The 20,885-nt window shown below is 54.7% G+C and overlaps 1 long non-coding RNA gene across 3 annotated transcripts in view; it reads right to left on the bottom strand.

Moving 5' to 3' along the window:
* Positions 1 to 1,414: 1,414 nt before the first annotated feature.
* Positions 1,415 to 20,885, bottom strand: part of LOC108410179 (uncharacterized) — a 38,822-nt gene continuing 19,351 nt past the window's right edge. For 2 of the 3 annotated variants that reach the window (XR_012133667.1, XR_012133666.1), the window contains 2 exons: positions 6,417 to 6,655; positions 1,415 to 2,487 (listed from right to left, as the gene is read on the bottom strand). This is a non-coding gene — a long non-coding RNA (uncharacterized lncRNA). The remainder of the gene's footprint in view (positions 2,488 to 6,416; positions 6,656 to 20,885) is intronic. The other variant, XR_001856418.3, reaches the window with a different exon arrangement.

The raw sequence follows: 20,885 nt of genomic DNA on the forward strand, positions 1-20,885 counted from the left end.
TGAGTGGGTAGGGGTACAACGTGACACATTGGGGAGGGGACCGATGTGACCCATGATTCTGGGAAGGGCTCAATGTGACACGAGTGGGAGAGGCTCAGGTTACCTGTTTGGGGAGGGCTACACGTAACATGTGATCACAGGGACCTCAGTGTGACACATGAGCAAGGAAGGGCTCCGCTGCCACACGAACACAGGAGGGGTCCTCACCCCAAAGCACAGCCCGCAAGACGAAGCCCTCCTCTGGAGCCTAACGGGCATCCTGGGTGTAGGAGGAGCTGCAGGGCGCCCCCCGCAGGCCGTCTGCACCAAGCACACTGATTCTGCATCAGCATCAAACCAATATGGCCACTGCACTGAACGACCCTCAGCGGAGGTCACCCACCCAAGGCAGGCGGTCAAACCAGCCAACTTGAAACGCCTCCTCAAGACCACAAATCCCCCACAGGTAAGTCCCCTCCAATCCTGGAAGGGGCCCTCTAAGACATCTGAGCCACCATCACACCCACTACCGCCACCCCCAGAACATCCAGTCTTCATGGACACTAAGGAGTCCAGGATTCTGGCTCTCCAAAACCTCAGAACTTCCAAAAGGGGCATCTGACAGCCACCGTTCGGCCAAGCAAAGACAGGCAAGTCAATAAACATAAGCATTCCCACACATGACCACCGATCACCTTAGCGAACATGCTGTACGTAGCAAGGGCAGGGCTTCTGCTTCACGATGGATAGTTTGCCTTACACCTTCTCCACCACCTTCTGATTCTGCCCCAGATGCAGGAACCCTCCACTCCCCATTGGGCCCATGCCCCTCTGCCCACCAGGTGGACCCTCCATGTGGTCTAACTCGGCCTTGAACCACTCCAGGGCTGGGCAAGCAGCAGTGGCAGTCCTCCCACCTACACCCAGCTTCCCCTCTCTCAGGTCATTCGTGGGAAGAGCACAAAATTTGGCCCATAGCCCACCCATCTGAGTTCTGACATATGACACTCAGGACACCCACCTGAGCATCAAATTCACCATCTGTAAAGGGAGTGATGTGACCAGAGGCTCCAGGTGGGGCCAGATGCTCTCCTCCCAAGGGGCAGCAAGGAGGTCGACCCAGAGATTGGGGTGCATGGCGCAAGGAGCCAAGGCTCCCTGGGGAGCAGCAACAGCGCTGGGGACCCGGGAGGAAGGGCCCCACGGGCAGGCCGAGAAGGCCTGAGCTCCTGGCTCCACTCCTGAGATGTCAGCCGCCAGCAGCAAAGAAGGCGCGGGAGCTCTCCGCCCAGACCCCACTCAGCGGCACCCTGCTGAGCCCCCCACCCACCACCCCATGTGGTCAGAGCGGCCCGTCTCTGCACCACACCCCCAAGCCACCCTTGCCCAGGCTCTCTGCCATCCGCTGGCTCCTGTGCGTCTCCCCGAGGCGTGCACTCCCAAGGGCAAAGTCCATTTACTTGATGCCTGGCACAGGGCCTGGCACACAGTAGACCTTCACCAAATGTGCAAACGAATGAATGAAAGCCTACCATGTACAAGGCCCTGGAGGCCAGAGTGAGCCCCGAGGCGAAGGATGGTGGTGGTGAGGCAGATGACGGATGGGTGATGGCCAGGTCCACACTGACAGAGGTGAGATGCTGTGCCCAGGATGACAGAGGCCAGGTGAGGTGATGGGAGCCCAAGATGACCAGCCCATGGGCAAGGATGGGCCAGGCCCTGGGGCCCGAAAGCTGCAGATGAGAGTAAAGCAGTGCTAGGTGATGGGAGGCACGGTGACAGCCCACGGTGTCAGACAGGTGTGAGATGGAGCCCAGAAGACCCGATGAGGAGGAAGCCAGACCCGCGAGCTGCACCTGGGACCCTCTCAGGGTCAAGGTGGCCATGAATCAAGGACCTTTGCAGCCGCAGCTCAGCCCATCGTCCAGCACCACGCCCCGGCCCTACCAGCTTGCGTTAATAGGGTATCATCACGTGGGAAGCTTGGAGAACCGCCACCAAGCCCGAGAACCTTGCCAGTGAGGAACAGTGGATGTCCTAGAATGAGGGTCAGCAAACGTTTTTGCTTACATACCCCATAAAGGGCTTCAGAAAAAGCACCTATCCCCCCTTCCCTAAGCCCATTTTCTTAAATTGGCAACAAAGTTTTATTGATTAAACATTTATAACAATGTAACCTCCTGCGTACCACAATATATATGTGACATACATCTATACATTTGTTAAAAGCTCAGAGCTGCGAATGAAGCTCATTCCATTTGTCCACTCTCAACTGCGCTGGCAAACCTCTCGGACAGAACTTCCATCAGAGAAGGTCTGATGTCATGTTTGGGCATTTCTCAATCAAGTCAGTGTGCTCTTCTGCGTTGCAAGGGCAAACACTGTCCCTCCAGACTCTGCATTGCAGGTGCCGTGTCACCTGAATGTGTGGGGGAACTGACCTGGCTCATGCAGCGTCTGGGCCAAGCACCATGAGGTCACAGGCGTCCTCCAAGTCCAAGTCTCTGTCTAGAACACATGACACAGTGACTGACGTCTGGGAGGAGACATCTGGTCCTGAGATCCCTGGCCAGTGCCACTGGATGGCAAGCCCCTGGACAGTGGCCAGGGAGGCCAGGCACAGGACCCAGCCATGCCTTGCTGAACCCACTCTTGTCCCTCCATCCATGAGGTGGCTGAACATCTACTGTTGGCTGCCCCAGAAGCAGGGGTTAGGGGCTGGCATGGGGGGTGGCCAGAGCCCCAGGTAAGAGGGCAGGAGTGGGGGGCTGTGGGAGAAGGCCCCACTCAGGGCACAGGTGCTGTGTACACTGGAGGGAGCGGGTGGGGGTGGTGACTGCCCAGGGGGCAAGCTTCCCCCACCTGTAGTAACATAGCCGTGGAGAGCAGGGAGAGGGACAGGATAGAGGGCAGAGGCTGTGGCAGAGCCACACAGACAGGCTGCAGAGAATGCACAGGGGCATTTGGCAGGGGTGGCTATGGGGACTGGGGCTGGGGGAGGAGGAAATGTGGAATCGCACTCGGCGACGGGGTCAGGGGGACACCCACTGTCTCGCATTTCCAGCCACTCTCCAATGTCTGTTTCACGCACACCCCCGCACAGACAGCACACACATGTGCACAGGCAGGCACAGCACACACTCAGGCATGCACATGCACACACACGCATGCTCACACAGGCAGGGTAGGCACGCACCCACCCCCAACCCAGGCCAAGGACCACACCGGAGCCTAACCTGGGACCAGCTCCAACACCAGTTGGGCTTCTGCCTCTGGGGTGAGAAGGGTACAGACTAATCCCTGGACCAGGGGTTCTGGGGAACAGAAACCCCCCAGGAAGCAGCACACTCACAGCTGGCGGGTGCGTGTGCTGTACGGGGCCAGCTAAGCCTGGCCCTTTTGTGTCAGTCGTTTCTATGTGAAGGGATACAAATTCTGGCCTGCGTATTATTCCCAGGCCAGGTCTGAGGTGCACCGGGGGCGGGGGGGGGGGGGGTTCCTCCTAGCAGGATGGCTCTGACCCTGGGTACTGAGGCCCCCTGCCATGGCATGGCAGAAAAAAAAGCCCATCATGACCACAGGAGAGGGAGTTCCAGTCCCCCTGTGGACATGAGAGTATTCCCAGGGCAGCCTCTGCTCCTCTGTGAGCCCGGGCTCTCCACCTTGACACGGCAAGCCCCGTGGGACACCCAGCCTACAGACAGCACACTGCCATTCACTCCACCACCAGCCAACACAAGCAAGCCGATAAAGTGCTTTGTAAAGTGCAGGCATATAGGTAATGTTCCACCCACCCACCCCATCCCAAGGCACTCCAGGGCCCGGAGGCAGGTGGGGGGCTTGGCCCAGAGGCCCCTCAGCTGCAGGAAGGCAGCTACAGGCTGTCTGGGAAACCTACGGTTATTAAATTAGCCTAAATGCCTCCTGGGGTGGAGGGCTCCCTCTCCTTTGCTGACTATGCAGGTAACACCTGGCCTGAATTTGGCCTGACCCTCTGGGCTAGCCGGCTGCCATCCTGTCCCCCACTGCGCTGCCCATTGGTCCTCCCCATCCACCTCCACCCAACCATGGGTGAGCCTGGCCTCCCAGAGGGCTTCTGCCGCCATGGGATTGGCTCCTCAGGAGGCCCTACAGGATGGCCAGGGGCAGGGGCAGGGGCAGGGTCTGAACTGCCTCTGGAGAAGGCATGTGAGACAGGAGCGTGAAAGCTCTCCATGGGTCCACCTGCCCGCGCTGCCCCCTCCGGCCACCAGCTCTGAAATGGTGGCTACCGGTGAGGATAAAAGGGGAAAATTATAGTCACCCGGGAGAAAATTGTAGCCTGAGGCATCTCCATTCCCTGCTTCCTCTAAGAGCTGAGCTGGAAGCAGTGATGAAATTGGGGGCCCTGCTCAGCACCTCCTGGTTAGGAAGAGGGCCATGACTTTCCCCTCTGCTCAGCAACTGCCTGCCCCCTGCCACTGATCCATTCTGCCAGGTGGCTGCCACTCAAAGCATGAGTGGTGACTCCCACCTGAGAACAGCTCCAGCAAGCAGGAGGGAGACAAGGTGAGGAATGGGGGAACTGAGGCCCTGAGGGACCAGTTGGAGACAGCTGCTGGGTCTGCGGCCGGACCTGACCCGTCACCCCATCCCCCCCAGACCTCCTGCTCCCTCTGGTCTGGTCCCCAGCATGGCACTGGAGCTGGGCTCCCAGAGAGTCACAGCCAGTCTGCCCAGGTGGCAGGAACTCTGGCTCCAAGCCTTCCTAATTGTGCCTTCTTGATGGATGACTGCAGACAATCTTCCTGAACCTCAGAGAACTCAGAGGCAGTCTATCTAGACTAGGAAATGTTGGCCTCCAGGGAAGCTCTGGTCTATGCACATCAAGTAACCAAACTTTCCCAGCTCTGTGTCCTCACCTGTTCAGTGGGGGTGCTAACTGAGAGGCCGTATGGGCCACGTAGCCCTGACCAAAGGGAAGCCCTCCACACCAAGACCACAGCAGCATCTGGCATTTGCCCTTCACACTTGGAGGGCAGGGGCCAAACTAAATTTCCCCCAGTCTCCACATAATGCCTAGCACATTCCAGAACAACTCAGAGTTTGACAACCTTCATGAGAGGGGCTGTATGATAGCCCCTGATCTATCTTCGGTCAGGGGGCTGCGCCTGATGATCTAGAAGCTCCCTCTATCCTTATTTCCACCACCGTGCTTCTACTTTAAGCCTAGCTCCCTAAAGCTGACAAATTTATGGAGCAGATTTCACATTTTTTTTCCACAAACATTATAAGCCCGCCGGCTCAGCTGTTTTGCATCTGGTTCCAGAATTTGTTGTGGGACTTCTAGGAACTCAGCAGTGAGTGGTTCTAATAATTGCTTGTTCTTGGAAATCTCCTAAAATAACTTGGCCAAATGAGGGCGGGGGTGGGGCGGGGCAGTCCTCTACGATGACATTTCTCCTCCATTCCGTCCCAGGTCTCCAGTTCCACTTACTCATAAAACAAGTTTTGTGTGCATAGTTCCAAATTCTGATATATTTCCAGGAAACATCACCAAAATGTTGTTGGCATCGTTAGGCTCTGTTTTTCAAGAACTCTTACTAGCTGCTCCCTTTTCCTGCAGACTCCAACTGCATAAAATAAGTCAGTTGCTGGGATATATTATTGTAGCTGTGGTTGGATGGCATAACTGATGGCATCAGAGTCTCAGAATGTCCTAGTTTGGTGACCTCAGAGTCAACACATCCAGAATAATATCAGCATTCTCCCCTCCCAAAGTCGACACTTCTCATTGCTACAACGTTTTCTACCCATGACGTGCTTATGGTTGCTGAGCAAGTCAACTAATTTTGGCCTTTTTTAATTGTCATCTCTCTGCAGCTTAGTGGACAGGCTGATGTCAATCAAGTTCCCAAGGACCACGGCTACCGTCAAGGTTCTCAGGTCAGGGTCCCTGCCCAGAGTGCAGCTGCACTTGGGAAGCTGCCTCCGTGTCCCCACGTATCCAGGAGCCTTGGTGGCCACCGCCCTGCCATCTCCACACCCACTGCGATGGCCTGGCCCTGCCTCGGTCCCAACCTCGATAAACTTCCATTGCTAGAAAGAAGCAACCAGATCTGACCAGCCTCAGGTCGCAGCTTCCTGCCCGGCTGGCGAGTGGGCGTTTAGCACCTTCCCCTGGGAGGGGAGCTAAGCCGCAGAAATGGGCTTGGGTTACATTCCAAAGTCCGGCCAAGTTGGCAGCCCCATGGGCCAAGGCTGGTGTGCAGCCAGCCACGAGTCCAGCACAACTAAACGGCATAAAGCGGTGCTTTGCTGTGGAGACACGCGCGGGGGGCACGCTGCGGCAGCACTGCCCCACCCACACTCTATTTCCGTTGCCATGCACTTACGCACTCTCTCCTCCTGCCAGGAGTCCCCGGCTCCACATCTCTCCTCATGCACCTGGAACCCACCTTCTGGCGGGGTCCGAATGCTGCCTCCAGTGTCGCCAGGGAGGAGGGCTCCAGGCAGTAGGTGGGCAGCAGGGGCTCCCCTGCCATCTCCAGACCCACAAACCCAGTCCTGAAGGGGTGAGCCCTCAGCTCTGGGTCTTCATCAGAGGCTGGGGCCGGGGGCTCAGGTGTGGAGCACCAGGGGGATCCCTCCTCGTGGACATCCGAGCTCACCAGAAGCTGGGGCTGGGGTCTTCACACTGCAACATCAAAGGCACCGTCACTCTTGGTGCCTGAGCTTCACCAGAGGCTGGCGGGAGCTCTGCCCTCCACGTGCAGGACTGTAGTGGACTTTGACCCCCTGGTGGCTGGGCATGGACTCATCTGCACCGGGCACACTCTAGAGGGCATCTTCCCTTTACCTCTGCCACCTGGGCCCTCACAGCCCCACCTGTCTCCGTCAGGGCTGCGGTCGAGTCTGCCTGGCTGAGACGTGCCCATGGTCCTCGAGGTGATTCTCTCTCTGCAAAGGGGCCATGCTCAGCCCCAAGCACTTAGGGTGGGGTTCACCTGGAGTCCCTGAGGCACCTCTGTGCTGGTGGTGGAGGGAGAGGGGGAGGGAGGCAGGCAGGCAGGAGGTGCGGGTGGCTGTGGCTTTGGCAGTGACGGTGGCAGCAGTGGCAGTTAGCCCCCCTTTCCCACTGGGTGGGCGTGGTGTCCAGCTCATCTGTGCCAGCACAGCCAGGACTCCATGTGCGCTTGGGTCTAAAGCTCCCTCGCCCTTGCTCTGCTCTGTCCCGATTTGGCCCCAGCCACATGCTGGTGGCCGACAGCCTGGCCTTCCTGAGCTGCGTGTCCAGGTGCAGGGCTTGATGCCCCGGCCCCTGGGCAGGGCTGCGTCTGAGGCCCTAGCTCTCTGGCCCCTCTGGACCCTGCTCAGAAACCATCTTGCGGAATAAGCAGTGGCCCTGGGTCGCAGCCAGGCTGATCCCTCAACCATTGCTTGCCGTCAGTTCAAGCGTGGTGCCCACTCTGCCAAGCCCCTCCATGGCGATGGGAATGTGTGGGAGGGGTGGGAAGAGTTGCAGCCCTGGGGGCCGCCCCTCTGGGGCCCCAGGACCGGGCCCATGAGCTCGGCTCAGACTCCCCCACCTCCTTGCTACACTCCTCTCGGGAAAGAACCCTGGCGTCTTACAACCACAGGAGGAGAAGGACCAGGCCCAGGTAACTGGTTCAAACATTCATCTGTCTCAGGACCTGCCGGCCTCCCATCACCAAGGCAGCCTCGAGGCCCTGAACCTGACCCCACCCCACCGCCCCAGGCGAGGCAGGCCCCAACGGTCACCTCTCCTCACATTTAGTAGCACATTCATCACCGATTTTCTTAAGGCAAGAAATACATTTAGTGAGGGCATAGCAGAGTATGCCCAACCCCAGCTGGGGGCTTCCACCCTGCATCACGTGCTCCCCAAAATAACCCTGTGGGGTAGGTGTCCAAGCCCATTCCATAGATGCAGACACTGAGGCTCAGTGGCTCCCTTGAATCTTGGGGTTCACGATGGGTGGGTAGGGGCCGCGCCCGTATGTCCGACCCTCAGGTCAGTGCAGTCCACCAGTCAGAGGGTGGGCAGTTACTCAAGGGGAGGCCAGGGCGGGCAAGCTCCTCCTCGCAGGGGCACCTCGGGTCCAGTCTTTGGGTCCAGCCTGTCCCGTGGGAACATGTGCAGGGCAGCCCTGTGGCTGTGGAGGCTGAGAGAAACGGCTGGAGATGAAGGCCACCCGCTCCTGGTCTCACTGCTGACAAGGCTCTCACGCCAACGGCTAGGGGTGCGGGGGAGGCCCGGGCCCCTGCACACAGGGCAAAGGGAGCACCCAGCCACCAGCTGCTGCCCGTCTCCCTAGCACCCCTCAACCTGGTGACCCCCACATCTCCCCCATACCTCCGTGCCTGACACCTCCCGCTCCAGAAACCTGACGGGCCCCCTCCAGCGTCTGGGACTCTTGGCCTTTCTTCACCCCACCTATGCCATCCAACCCGTTATCAGTTGAACTTGGGTGTTTTCTAAATTAAATAGCAGCTTCTTCATCCTCTGGGGGTTAATTCTTCCTGACAACCCCGCCCCCGGGTCAGCCTCACTGCCCTGCCCCTCTCCGCTGAGCCTGTCAACTCTCTGCTCTGAAGAGCAGACCCTCCCCTTCCTGTTTCCCCAGGGCTGGCCTGGTGTTTTCCAGACACCTCCATTCAGCTGCCACCATTCCACAGAGCACATGCTCCTCTAGCCAGTGCCCATAGGCTGCAGGGCACCATGCACCAGGGCCACCAGGAGGGTGCAGCATGGGGACACCTGTGTGCCAGGTAATAAAGCATTTCCTTTAACATAAACAATTTCACTGGATCCCACAATCACCATGGCAGGTAGATGTGACTATTTTCAGGTGACAGGTGAGTAAACGCAGCCGTACATGCGTGAAGACACAGGTGGCCTCACACCTGGACCCTGACCCTCGGAGCCAGCATGGGGGGCAGCCGAGTAGGCAGCCACAGCTCTGCTTGCCACCATCCCTTGAATAGACCCTGCCATTTAGTGCCCGTGCCACGGGTGGGAAAACCGAGACTCAGGGTGCTTCAAGTAACCTGCCCCCAGGCCACGACACAGGCAAACAGGGACCCCAGGATCCAGACTCAAATGGGCAAGACCTCCAGAGCCCCAGCCTCCACTTGTTCCCATGCACCCGTCTGTGGAAGATGCCACTGGATGAAAGGGATCCAAGTCTGGGGTCCAATACCCATTGTCCGCTGGGCGCCCACAGCTGCACCCCAGACTCGGCACATGCAGGTCAGCCTTCAGGTCAGTGCAGATTGTCACTAACGGTCGGGACAAAGGTTTCCAGGTGAAGGCCTCCCCTCCCCCATGGCCAGCCTCAGAAAGGGTGTGTGTGCAGCCAGGGCATCCCCAGAATGCGGGATTGCCAAGCCACCTCATCAAAACCACTTGGGCAGCCAACACAAACAAGGACTTTTTAGCCCAAATGAAGTTTTATTCTAGATACAAATATTTCCAAAAATGTGCAGAAGACAGACGTTTCCAACAGCAGGGCCCTCCCGCGGCAGGCCTCTGGGCCTCGGCCCCCAGGGTGAGCCCCCATCACAGACAGGCACTCACCGGATTTGCCCTGAAGAGTCTGCCAAGAAAACACAGCCTTTCGTCTTAAAGAACCGCATGTACAGCAGCCAACAGTCAATTCAGCACTTCACACCCATTAGAAATCCTGCCTCAGCTGTCGGTGAGCATCTGTCAGGCGCCCACTAGGGCAGGAAGCAGGGCAGTAAAGGGTCAGAAAAGCGCAGGTCGCAGGAGGGAGGCTGGGGCGCAGAATGGATGCCCAACTCATCCGCAACCTGGACGGCGCTTGAGGATGTTAGAGCCGAATGCTGCCCCCCGACAGGCCTGAGGCAAGGCCAGGAAAGGAACTCAGCAGTCTCATGAAGAGACCCCCAATACAAAATGCCCCTGCAGGGGCATCTACCAAGAATTCTGCCAGAGCAGGGGCAATATCTTAGGTAATGCAGCCAAGTTTCCTGTCCAGCTTGGCCCCTGCTGCTGCACTGCCAGGGGCTCGGTGGGGACAGGGACACACTCGCGCCCACCTGGCAGGCAGAGGCCAGCCATGGTAATGGGAGGGCTCGTGGGGTGGCATTGGAAGAGCACCAGCTCCTCACGCAGGACCGTGCAGTCCTGGCTCTGAGCACCAGCTGCGCCTGATGCTCGGTGTGCTCATCTGTACGATGGGTGGACTCCCAGCAAGCAGGGAGCTTAGGGGCGCAGTGTTTAACAGCCCCAAGCTTGGGGCCAGGCCCACTGCCAGGGAAAGATGAAGAGGGGCATGAGGAAATCAAGAGTTGCAGGTCTTTCCCCTCCAGGGCAGCAGTTTGAGTCCCCAAAGATGTTACCCAGAAGCCCCTCCTCACGCTTTCTCTAAACCGGCTCTGGCCCTTCCTCCCTAACAAGCTGAAGCTGGGGCACACACAGGTATCCTCAGAAATGCCTCTAAGCAGACACACCAAGGCCAGGTATGGCAAACCCCAAAAGGGGTCCCCAGGCAGCCGCCACTGCATGTGAAGCAGCAGCCCCAGACGGAAAGGGAAGGGATGCAGGGGAGGGAAGGGAAAAAGCCATCAGTCACGAATCAACCCAAATCACCCTGGGCCCAGAACGCTGAACACTTGCGGCCTCTCAGCCTGTGTCTTATACATTCCATGGACCTTTGGAAATACAGTCTTAGCATAAGGCCGGTGCTGACATTTCACTCACCAGTGGAGGCCTCACTGGTCCTTTCAAGACAACCCCCAGCACACAGTCACTCTCTGGGGAGCCAGAATGTGATTAGCAGTGTTGCAATTCACCCAGCCCTTGGCCCTCGGAGAGGTAAGCTTTCTGGTGCTCCGCAGCTCAGTGAAAAGGAGACTGAGGGTCAGAGAGGAGTGGCTGCTCCAACACAGCACAGAAGTTAAACGGCCCTGGGGTCTGCCGGATTTCTAACATGAATATTGACCCCCTGACTGGACAGAAATATTCCACCACGTGACTCCGAAACAAGAATCCTGGTTTTCAAACAACACACATCATACAAAAGTCTGTAAGACAAGATTGTCAACAGGCGCAAAATACAGTCTCTCAGTAAAGTTACAAACTTCCACTGCTTGCATTCGGTTACCATTTCATTACCTGATCATCTGCCCATCCCTACATTCAACAAAATGGAAGGCCACCCCTACCACTGGCCTGGTACTGTATTAGGCACCCAGGCTGATGGCATTTGAGCCCAAATGTTAGTTGGGAGCGGAGCCTGGAGGAGGGATGGGCAGCGTCTTTGACGGCTGGTGCAAACCCCTTGTGGGGAGGACACTGCTAGGAGGGAGAAGGGGTCTCTGGGGGAGAGTCGTGCAGAAGTGTGCCCTCAGGCCAGACACAGCGGGCACTTCCAGCTGCTAACAGATGAGGGTGCATACGTGCCCCAGGGGGTCCCCATCCCTCAGCATGAAGCAGCCTGCCAACATTACTCTTGTCAGACCAAACAATGTCATAGGAACTTAGCCTTCTATACCACCAGTCGCCCTGCATGTTTGGCAAAATCATGGCCGACTAAACTGCCCAATCATTCATCCTGCCCCCTAGAATAGCCCCGGGGGCACACACACCACCCTTTCACAACTACAATTCAAATTTGTGGTTACATCAATCCTCAAACAGCCTTGAGAGGTGGGTGCCATGGGCCCCCTGGAACACAGGGTCAAGCCATCGCTGTAACTTTAAATCACACACATTTGTCCAGCTCCAGGGTCCTGGCTTTGCCCACTACACCCATTTTCCTATGCAATGAATAAAACTCAGAATTCTAAGCAGAGCCTCCAGGCCTGTGTCTTGTCCCATGCAGGCAGCAGTGAGCTAAAGTGAGGGGCTCCTGCCCACTCTGGGACCCACACGGATGCTTGGGGCTGTGTCCAGGGTTTGCAAGGTGCCCCATACCTCAGATGCCCAGATCTGCCAAGGCACAGTTCTCCGCAGACCTTGCTGCCCACCCAAGCAATCATCTCCCCCAATTTTCTCCAAATAGAGTCCAGCATTACCTAATCTCAAATGGGACGGGAATGGCTCTTAGCTCACCTCCAGGCATGACCAGGGTATTCTAATGACTCGAAAGCCTGCTTGCAGCCAGAATCAGCCGTTTATCTCAGACCCCCCAGCTCTCTCTCTGGCCTCTTGAGGACACGGCTGTGATTTTTGAGCACCCAGGGAACAGCGTTTGCTGATTACTAATCAACCTAGTTGTGTAAGGAACCGTTGGAGAGGGCAATCAAACTTTCAACAGAACTCGCATCAAGAAGCTGGAGCCGCATCAAGGTCTCCCCTTGTGACTGCCATACAGACACAGACTTGGCAAACATGGTCACCTCTTCTTTCAGGAGGAGATGAGAGGAGTCCTCACAAGCCAGCTCCGAGATGGCACTAGCTGATTTTTAAACTGTTTGTTGAAAGGATGATGGGATGAAGGGATGACTTACAACCACTGCCATCCGGCGGAGGAAGCTAAAGGCTGGCAGCAAAGCTCATGGCAGGGACTGTGCCCCAGGCAGGGTGGCCTGGGGAGGACATCTCCGAGCGCAGGTCGGGGGGCCACTCTAAGACCTTGAACCTAGACCCACCGTGGGGTGGGATGCTTGGGAAAGCACCATGAGGAAGGAAGCTGTGTGGTGACGGTGGCAGATGAGATCCAGCCAGGACATGCTAGGAGCAGTGACCCCGGAGGAGAACACTGCAATCAGGGCGAGCACGTCACGACCGCAGCCCATGGCGCCCCACAGCCTGCCCCAAAATGGGAAGCTTTGCTTTCAGGAAAGGGAGAGGCCAAAAGCACCAGGTCAAGAAATGTAGGCCAAATGCACGGCCGGAGGGATGGGTTCAATTAATGCTGGAAATCATCGCTGGCCTACCAAGCTTTGATGCTGGGATAAACATAGGATGGGGGGTAATTCTGACGCAGGTAAACAGCGCTCAGCGCTACAGTAGAGGAGCTGGGAGAAGCAGCAGCCCTTTGCTCAGAGCAGAGGTGTTGGGAAAACAAGGGTGAGCCCTTGCAGGGTGGAGCTAAGGCCTCCTTGGATAATGTGTCCTTCCCAAATGGCCACGATCACATTTGAACCCTGGCAACTTCAGGGTGGGGCATGAGGGGAAACCCAAGAGGAACCTGAGGTCCATTCTGCCCCTCAGATGTTCAATCACCAGTTAGAGAGAAACTGAAGGTTTCTGAAGGCTGACCCCATCAGTGTGCAACCAACATGTTCCAGGAACTGATGAAACCCCAAAGACCAGCACCAAGGCCTAAGGGACACCTGCTCCCACATCACAGGACGCGGGGCACACAGAGGGCAGCAAAGAGCTTCCCCCCCCCTGCCCCTCCCCGTTTACCCTAAGCGATGGAAGTGGCAAGCCAAGAGCCTGGCTTCTTCAAGGTGAAACAGGGGTGGGTCCCAGGGCTGGCGGGAGGCCCATTAGCTGACCCTACAAGAAGCTGGACATGGCTATCTGGACCTCAGAGGATCAAGAAGATACTCCTGTCCCACAAGTGTTACAAAGGGTATAGAGTTTATAAATCCCAAGTCCACAAACCTGCCCAGGAGATGCAACCTTAAATGTCACCAGGCTGCCACATGGAAGATGCTGTCCCCATCACCCATTTCCTGGCGGGGGGAAGCAAAGTCAAAACAGACCTAAAGAACCACCTAGCCAGCCCCACACCCCTATTTCAATCTCCTTAAGACTACTCCCATTGTATCTGCCTGGACTGCCCCTTGAATGTCTCCAGTGACAGACGGCTCCCTACACCTCCCAGGATGCCCACTCCATCCTTGACTAGTCCCGTCAGAAAGCCATGACCCAGTGGACTTGGACAAACAATTCACAGAAGATAAAATACAATCAGTCAACAACATGTGAAAATGTTCAACCTTCATTAGTAATCAAAGCAATCCAAGTTAGAATGACAGAAAAACACTCTTCTAACAGAGATAAACTAGCAATATCTCAAATACTAATGCATGGCTGGACATTGTAAAACACTGTAAGCCTTCTGAAAGTGTCAATATCCATACAAAATCCCTGGCCTTTCATTCAAGAAGCTCGACAGTCATTCATTCATTCACCAATGCATCTACTCATCCATCCTTCCATCCCCTCACCCATCAGCCAACCATGGACCCACTCACTCATATCCTCACCCACCCTTTCATCCACTCCTCCAATCAGCATCTTTTGACATCTAAAATGTGCTGGGCATTATATCAATTCAGTAAGATAAACATCAATTCAAATAGCTCCTTACCCTTAAGGGGCTCACAGCAGCGGGAGAAACAGACATGTGATGAAGCCATAACCATTTCTGGGTGTAGGAAAGTAACTCGTAAGAATGGAAAAAAGGTGGGTATGCTAAGCCATTAGCTGTAGCATAATTATATAACATTTAAAAATAAAAAAGATGATTTATACTTAACAAGAGCAGACTGGTGTTGTGAATGATGGCATAGCCACTCAGTGGGACACACAGTACCAGCAAGGTCATGAAGATGGTGGAGGAAAGGAAAGTTCTGATAACAGAGTATTAAAAAGGCAGGATGTAAATGCAAGCATAGGTGGTGGAGAACTGCTCTCAGTTAAAGATGTATGCTCGTCAAAAAAAAAAAATAGATATCCATTAACAAAAGAAGTGTGCCCACAGGTGAGAGTTTGGCGGGAGAAAGAAAGATGGGTGGTGTGTCAGACTGGTGGTGACCTCCTGCTCTAGGTCCGTGCCACCCATACCCTTCACATTAGGAACACAAGGGGGCCCTTGGCCCATCTGCCTGAGGCCAAGCTCCCCGAGGAGGGAGTTGGGAGTCACAGGAGAATCCGGGGAGCTGTAGCTCCTGGTGTTACCAGAGGACGTGTGCACAGGGTGCATGCAAACGTCAAGGTCAAGAGACAAAGTGTGTCCTTGTTTTACAGTTAAAAGGAAGAAACACACACTTAAGATAGGCCCTGATCAGAGGGGAGCACTGACACCCTGACGTGGACCTCGTGGGTGGGTCACGGACAGAACCAGATGGGGGGTGCACGCCCCATCCCGTGGAGTGCTGGATCCGAAACAGAGCCAAAGACTCTCAGAGCCCTGACCCATGACCCTCACGCCCTCCCAATTCCCAAGACAGAGAATTCATCCGATTCCACCCATTGGGGTACTTCTCCCACCTGTCCACTTCCACCCACTGTGATATTGTCGCCTAGAAGTTAGCTCCCATCCCTCCATGTCTCCTCTGGGCACACGGCTGAGACTCATCCTGTTCCCCATTATACCCCCAGGGCATTAAGTTTTCCTGAGCCTCAGCTGACTTTTAAAACAAGCTTTTTCAAAGCACAGACTTCTCTGGAAAGACTGTTTCAGTCTCCCGCCGCCCCGGGCCCCTCCCACCCCACCTTGGTCCACATGGGCTGGTGGCGGAGGCTCCTCAGGGACTCTGTCATAGCAGGTATCCCCAAGGGGTAGTATGTGCAGCCCGAGGCTTCAGGTCAGTGGAGACAAAGCCCAGAGCCCCAGACTGGGCACCATGGGGTGCTGAGGGCACGGGGGATGGCTCCTGAAACATGAATTCGGTGTCCCCCATCTCCTCAATGCCATTTTCATCCACTCCGGGCCCAAGCTAAACACCCTTGACCCCCTCACTTCCTCCATGCTTGCACCCTGTCTGCAGCCCTACAGCTGAACGCCAGCCCCATGTCACCCTGTGATCACAGCCTCAGCATCACCGGCCTGAACCAGAGCAGCAGCCCCACATGGAGCCTGCGCCAGCCACTCCCTGTCCCCACCCAGGGTCCAGAGTTACACCAGGCGCAGTCCCTCTGCCATGAATGGTCCCACACTGTCCCCTACTCACCAGAGCAAGTGCTACCATGCCCTGATCCCAACGTCCCTGGGATCCACGTGCTCCCAACCACGGGTCCCAGGCAGACAAGCTGGCCCCTCGTGTTCAGGGTACTTGTTAGGGGTCCAAACTGTTCAAACATCCCAAATGGAGGTGAAATGGTGTGAGGGAATTTGGTCCTAGCATTTCATTCAAACAGGCCCACAACACACGCACAAATCCTGTCCACTACAGAGAGGAGGCCACAGAGCCGGGGGGGGGGGAACACCAGTACAGAGGCCCCCAAACCTGCCCCCAACCCCAGGCCGCCCAGGAGGGCACAGGACAAGCTGCACACAGGGGCGGACACACTTTCCGCTAAAACATGAGCACTTCAGAAAACGGTCGAGAGAACATGAGGCCTTGAAACTGGCTCTGGGGATGCCATGTCAATGGGGCCGGGACCCCAGGACCACTTCTGCAAACCCCGGGCTAATATGCACCTGCCTGGGACCCACAAGCAGGAAAGGCCAGGCAGTCCGCCCCATAGACCACCAGGCTGGAGGGCGGCCAGGCATGTTTCACAAAGTCGTAGGAACAAGGTTTCTAGTGATTTGCCTCTGGGTGCCCAGGTTCCAGGGCTCCTAGTCCCCCTTCTCAGGTACTCAGGGCCACTCTCTGGCCGGCGCCTTTCCCCTGCACAGCCCTGGACAGGAGTGGCGCCACACCCAGGACAGCACAGCCCACAGGGCCCACAGGCGGGGGATTCCCCGGCTCCCTGACCCTCTGCTGCCCCCTGGCAGGAGAAGCCTCCTTCGCAGGTGACCCCCACCCAGGGAGGGGCCAAGACACCCATGTGGCCTTCTACCCCTTGTGTTCAGGCAGCCTTCTGCAAGGCCCAGGCCTGAGCCCATTCACCTATCTAGGGCTATAGGGAGAACACCGCCAACAGGGAAGAGGGCATTTGCCCGATGACTGATCCAAGCGGGAGAGCTGATGCCGTTCCAGGTTTACGGATGGGGAAATGAGGATGAGCAGCATGAAGTGAAACTGCCCACATAGCCAGGATACGTCACGGCGCTCCGAGACAGGGGCATCCTGAGCCGGCTCCTCCCTGCCAGCCAAGGCGCATGGAGCAAGCCCACAACAGGCCAAGAGCCATCCCTCCCCCATCCCCACTCCACTCAGCTGGCTTGGACACAGAGGCCACAGGACGCCCTCTCTCCCTTCCAGTCATTCATTCATCAGGCCTTCAGATTCGCTTCCTTCGCGTCCAGTAGGACAGCTCGAAGCTCGTCAGAGGGCTTCTGAGGACCTCCCTGTTTACTCCTTCACGTGTTATTCTTATCCCCAGTCCAGGCAGCCCCACTTCTCACCCGGTCCTTCCTTTCTGTCCTATTTTGGATATTCTCTTTACTTCTTCGTCTCCTGTGACATAATCAAACAGGTCAAACCCCACATGCAAACCGCACATGCTTGGCTTTGTATTTATTTGCATTAGCAATCTGTCCTCCGTACATGTCACCTTTTACGTTAGGCATTCATTCTTTTATTGATGGACCTCAACTGCATACATTTTATTACAGTGGTGGGAGATGCAACCTTGTCTCTAGGCTGGGTATTTCCTCTATTTTTCATTTATTCTTTGGAAGGCATAATGTATTTATCTATTTAAGAAGTCTGTATGTAAACTTATAATCCCTGTTCAGACCACCTCTCAACTATCTAGTTATCACTTCAGTTGTTTCTTGTCTTTCCTTTTACACCTTTTTGGCTTTTACCCTCTCCATCTTCCCTTGCCCTAGAAACACAGGGTGGGTGGTCTCATCAGTCTTCCCATCAACCACTGAGCCCAGCAGACCCTTCCTTTCAGACACACCCACACACTGGTTCCCTTTTTACTGGGGTTTCTCCCCTTTCTCTTTCACTTGGTTTCATTTTCTCTCTCCTCATCTCTGGCTCTTCTGTGCTTTTTTTCTCCTTGTGTCTTTTACAGGCCTCGGGTGCCTGGGTGGGATAAGCGCCAACCCCAAGGGCAGCACCCTCCTGCCTGTCCCACGCATTTCCATTTCGAATTCAGTCATTCCCGTATCCATTCATTCCTTCTGTCACTCTTCTATTTCAATATTTATGCTTTTATTTATGGACCTCAGGTGCACAGAATTGCATTAACCGTCATCTGTGGCTCCTGGGTCTGCTCCACACCAGTCCATGCGGATCTCCCTCTGGCTCATTAATCCCATGTTCTGGTGATTTGGTTTAGGATTTATTGACCTATCTCAGGTACCCCATTTTCATAATTCTTAGCTCATGTTGCTTTGGAGCCCCATTTCGAATCGATCGTAATTCTTAGCTCATGATGCTTTCTCCGGTTTTGCTCTGGCATGGCCCTCTCGCGCCTGTGTTTTACATGTCTTTATTCATTCAATATATTTTTATTGCTGTATCCATCTTGTCCTAATTTTCTACGTCCCCTCCTTCTTGCTTTCTCTTTTTTGCATTCTTTTATTCTCATGAGCTTTGGGTGCAGAAGTGAATTACAATCACATTTCTCATTCATTCATTCACACAGCCTTTCACTGACACTCCAGGTATATGTGTTTATTGAATGAACACTGTTCATTCTATTCAACTCCTTATCCAGGAAGGGTCTTTTCTCCCACGTCTTTTTTATAATTTCCTTTCCTACATCTTTCCTCTTTGTCTTCCTTTCAATTTTTCAAACTCCTTTCCTGGTCTTCTAGTGGAACACATGCGTTTATCCTTTCAGCCCTTAATTTGTGGCATTCTGATCATTATTTAACTTCAGGGCCACAGATCTGAATTGGTGTGGATGATACGAACATAAGCTCATAGACTTAATTGTTTGATCTGTTTACTGTCTTTTCAACTCCTCTTTGAATTTTGATCCCCCCCCCACCCTTTTGTTTGGTTTGTTTTGATTCTCCCACTCTTTCCATCTTCCTTCCTTTCATTCTTCTGGGGACCAGACACCAGGGATGGGATGAACTCTAATGTCCATTGCCAACAGCCTCCTCACGCTCAGTGCAAATCTTTTCTCTCATGCAGGTCTTCTCCCATGCGTTCATGCATCCGGCCAGCACGCCTGCCTATCGATACCATTATCCCTACACTTGCAGATCGCAAGTGCACCCACAGGGCACATGACCATCCAGTCAGTGGGCCCTCCCCTCCCTGCACACTGCAGCTCTGACTTCATTCCTGGGGGGTAGGTGGGTGCCCGCCTCAGAAGCATAGATGGGAACGCACCTGTGGGCTTGGCTGGTGGCTGCACCGCAGCGCTGTTCTGTCTGCAGCAGCTCCTGCCAACCTGTTTGGTTCATTCTCTTTCTTTCTTGCTTTCTTCGGAGCTCAGCTGCCATGGGCTGATGCAATGTAGGGCCACCGCGTCACCCACCCTGGCCTTGTGGCTCCTGCCTGCCCGCCGTCGCACCGTTCCTCCTCCCTGTTTCCTTTCTTTTTATTAGGTATGACTCCTCTGTTAATGGACCCGAGGGCTCGGGTTCAGGCCCATCACCACCCAGAGTTTGTCATGGTCCCTTATCACGAGTCTGAGCCTGACCCCGCTCCCGTGCATCCACCCATTGGTCCAGGGAGCCACTCACTTTCCTCCCTGCTGGCGCAGCTTCCCATCTCCTCCTCCTCACACTCTCACCTTCTCTCATTGTGGTGAAGCATCAGGACCCGACGGGAGTAAGGGCAGCCTTCCGAGGCATTCGTCTGCAGCGCCTCCCGCCTCGTTCCATTCTGCCGTTGTTTCTTTAGATACTCACTTGTTTACACGGACATGTACTATTTCATGGGTAGCACTGTGGCTTTTAGGACCAGACTACACGCCCTCGATTCATGATGGTCCTTTGCTGCTGTTCCTAGCACTGCCTTCTTCATTTTATTTTTATTTCTTTTTATTCACCCGTGGATGTGTTTCCCTACTTAACACTTGCTACTTTTTCTTCCATAGCTCTCAATTTTAATTTAGATATTTTATTTTACTCTTTTACTCTTTCATGTAACAGACCTCAGCTCCCAGGACTGGATGACTCAAAAGCGCTCCTGCCACGCTCCCCAGAAATTACCCATCAGCAGAGGCGCCTGCGTCTGGGCACCGCCTCTGCCCTCCCACCCGTTCTCGCCTCCTGGCCTCCTTCCACCAGTGTTTATGTAGTCGTGTGTGCCCAGAGCTAGAAAACTTGTGGTTAGAGTGGGTCTCCTGGGTCCTCTTTCCTTTCTAACTATTCTTTGGACTCTTTCTCTGTTCTTTATTTGGATGAATCCCAATGCTTGGCTTTAATAACCTGACGCTGTCCTCCTGCTAGATTTTCTCATCCCCTAATTTTAAAGTTATCTTTCTTCCTTGAATTTATTATTTTGCTCCTGGCCATTTCCCTTCTCCCTTCCGTCTCTGGGCCTGTCTCTCCTGCATTTTTTTCAACTGGATGAGCCTCATTAATCTCACCCTCACCACTGGTTTGGGTTTTTTTTCCCCCAGTTACCCTCTTTTTTTAATTTTAATTTTTTAACACATAAAAAGCCATACATAATAATGCGGACAACTTGGCGAGTTTGGAGATAAGTACACACCGTGAAGCCATCACCACAGACCATACAGCCCAAAGCCATCCATTACCTCCCAAAGTGCCCTCCCTGCCTTCTTGTTTATTACTGTTTGATTATTATGGCTATCATTTATGATGAGAGCATTTATAAAATCTACCCTCTAGCAAAATTTTAGGTATGCGACACAACACTGTCACCACAGGCTTACGTATTCCCTCTTCCTTTCCTTTAAGTTTTATTCTTTCCTTGACGAGCTTTAGCCCCTGGATACTGGAATTTCACATACTCCGTGGTCCCTGATGACCCGACACCGGTTCTGCATGGCCCTATGTACACACTGGCTCACTGGTTATTGGCTTACACACTAATTTCCTGTGAATCAGGCTGGCCCACCTGCAGTGTACACGCTCTTCCTGGCTTGCTCACTCCACCTGTTTGTTTATTCATTGCTCTGGGTTTTCATTCATTCATCCACCCAT

The sequence above is a fragment of the Manis javanica genome, chromosome 8 (genome assembly GCF_040802235.1).
Source record: "Manis javanica isolate MJ-LG chromosome 8, MJ_LKY, whole genome shotgun sequence".
NCBI classification, from domain to species: Eukaryota; Metazoa; Chordata; class Mammalia; order Pholidota; family Manidae; genus Manis; species Manis javanica.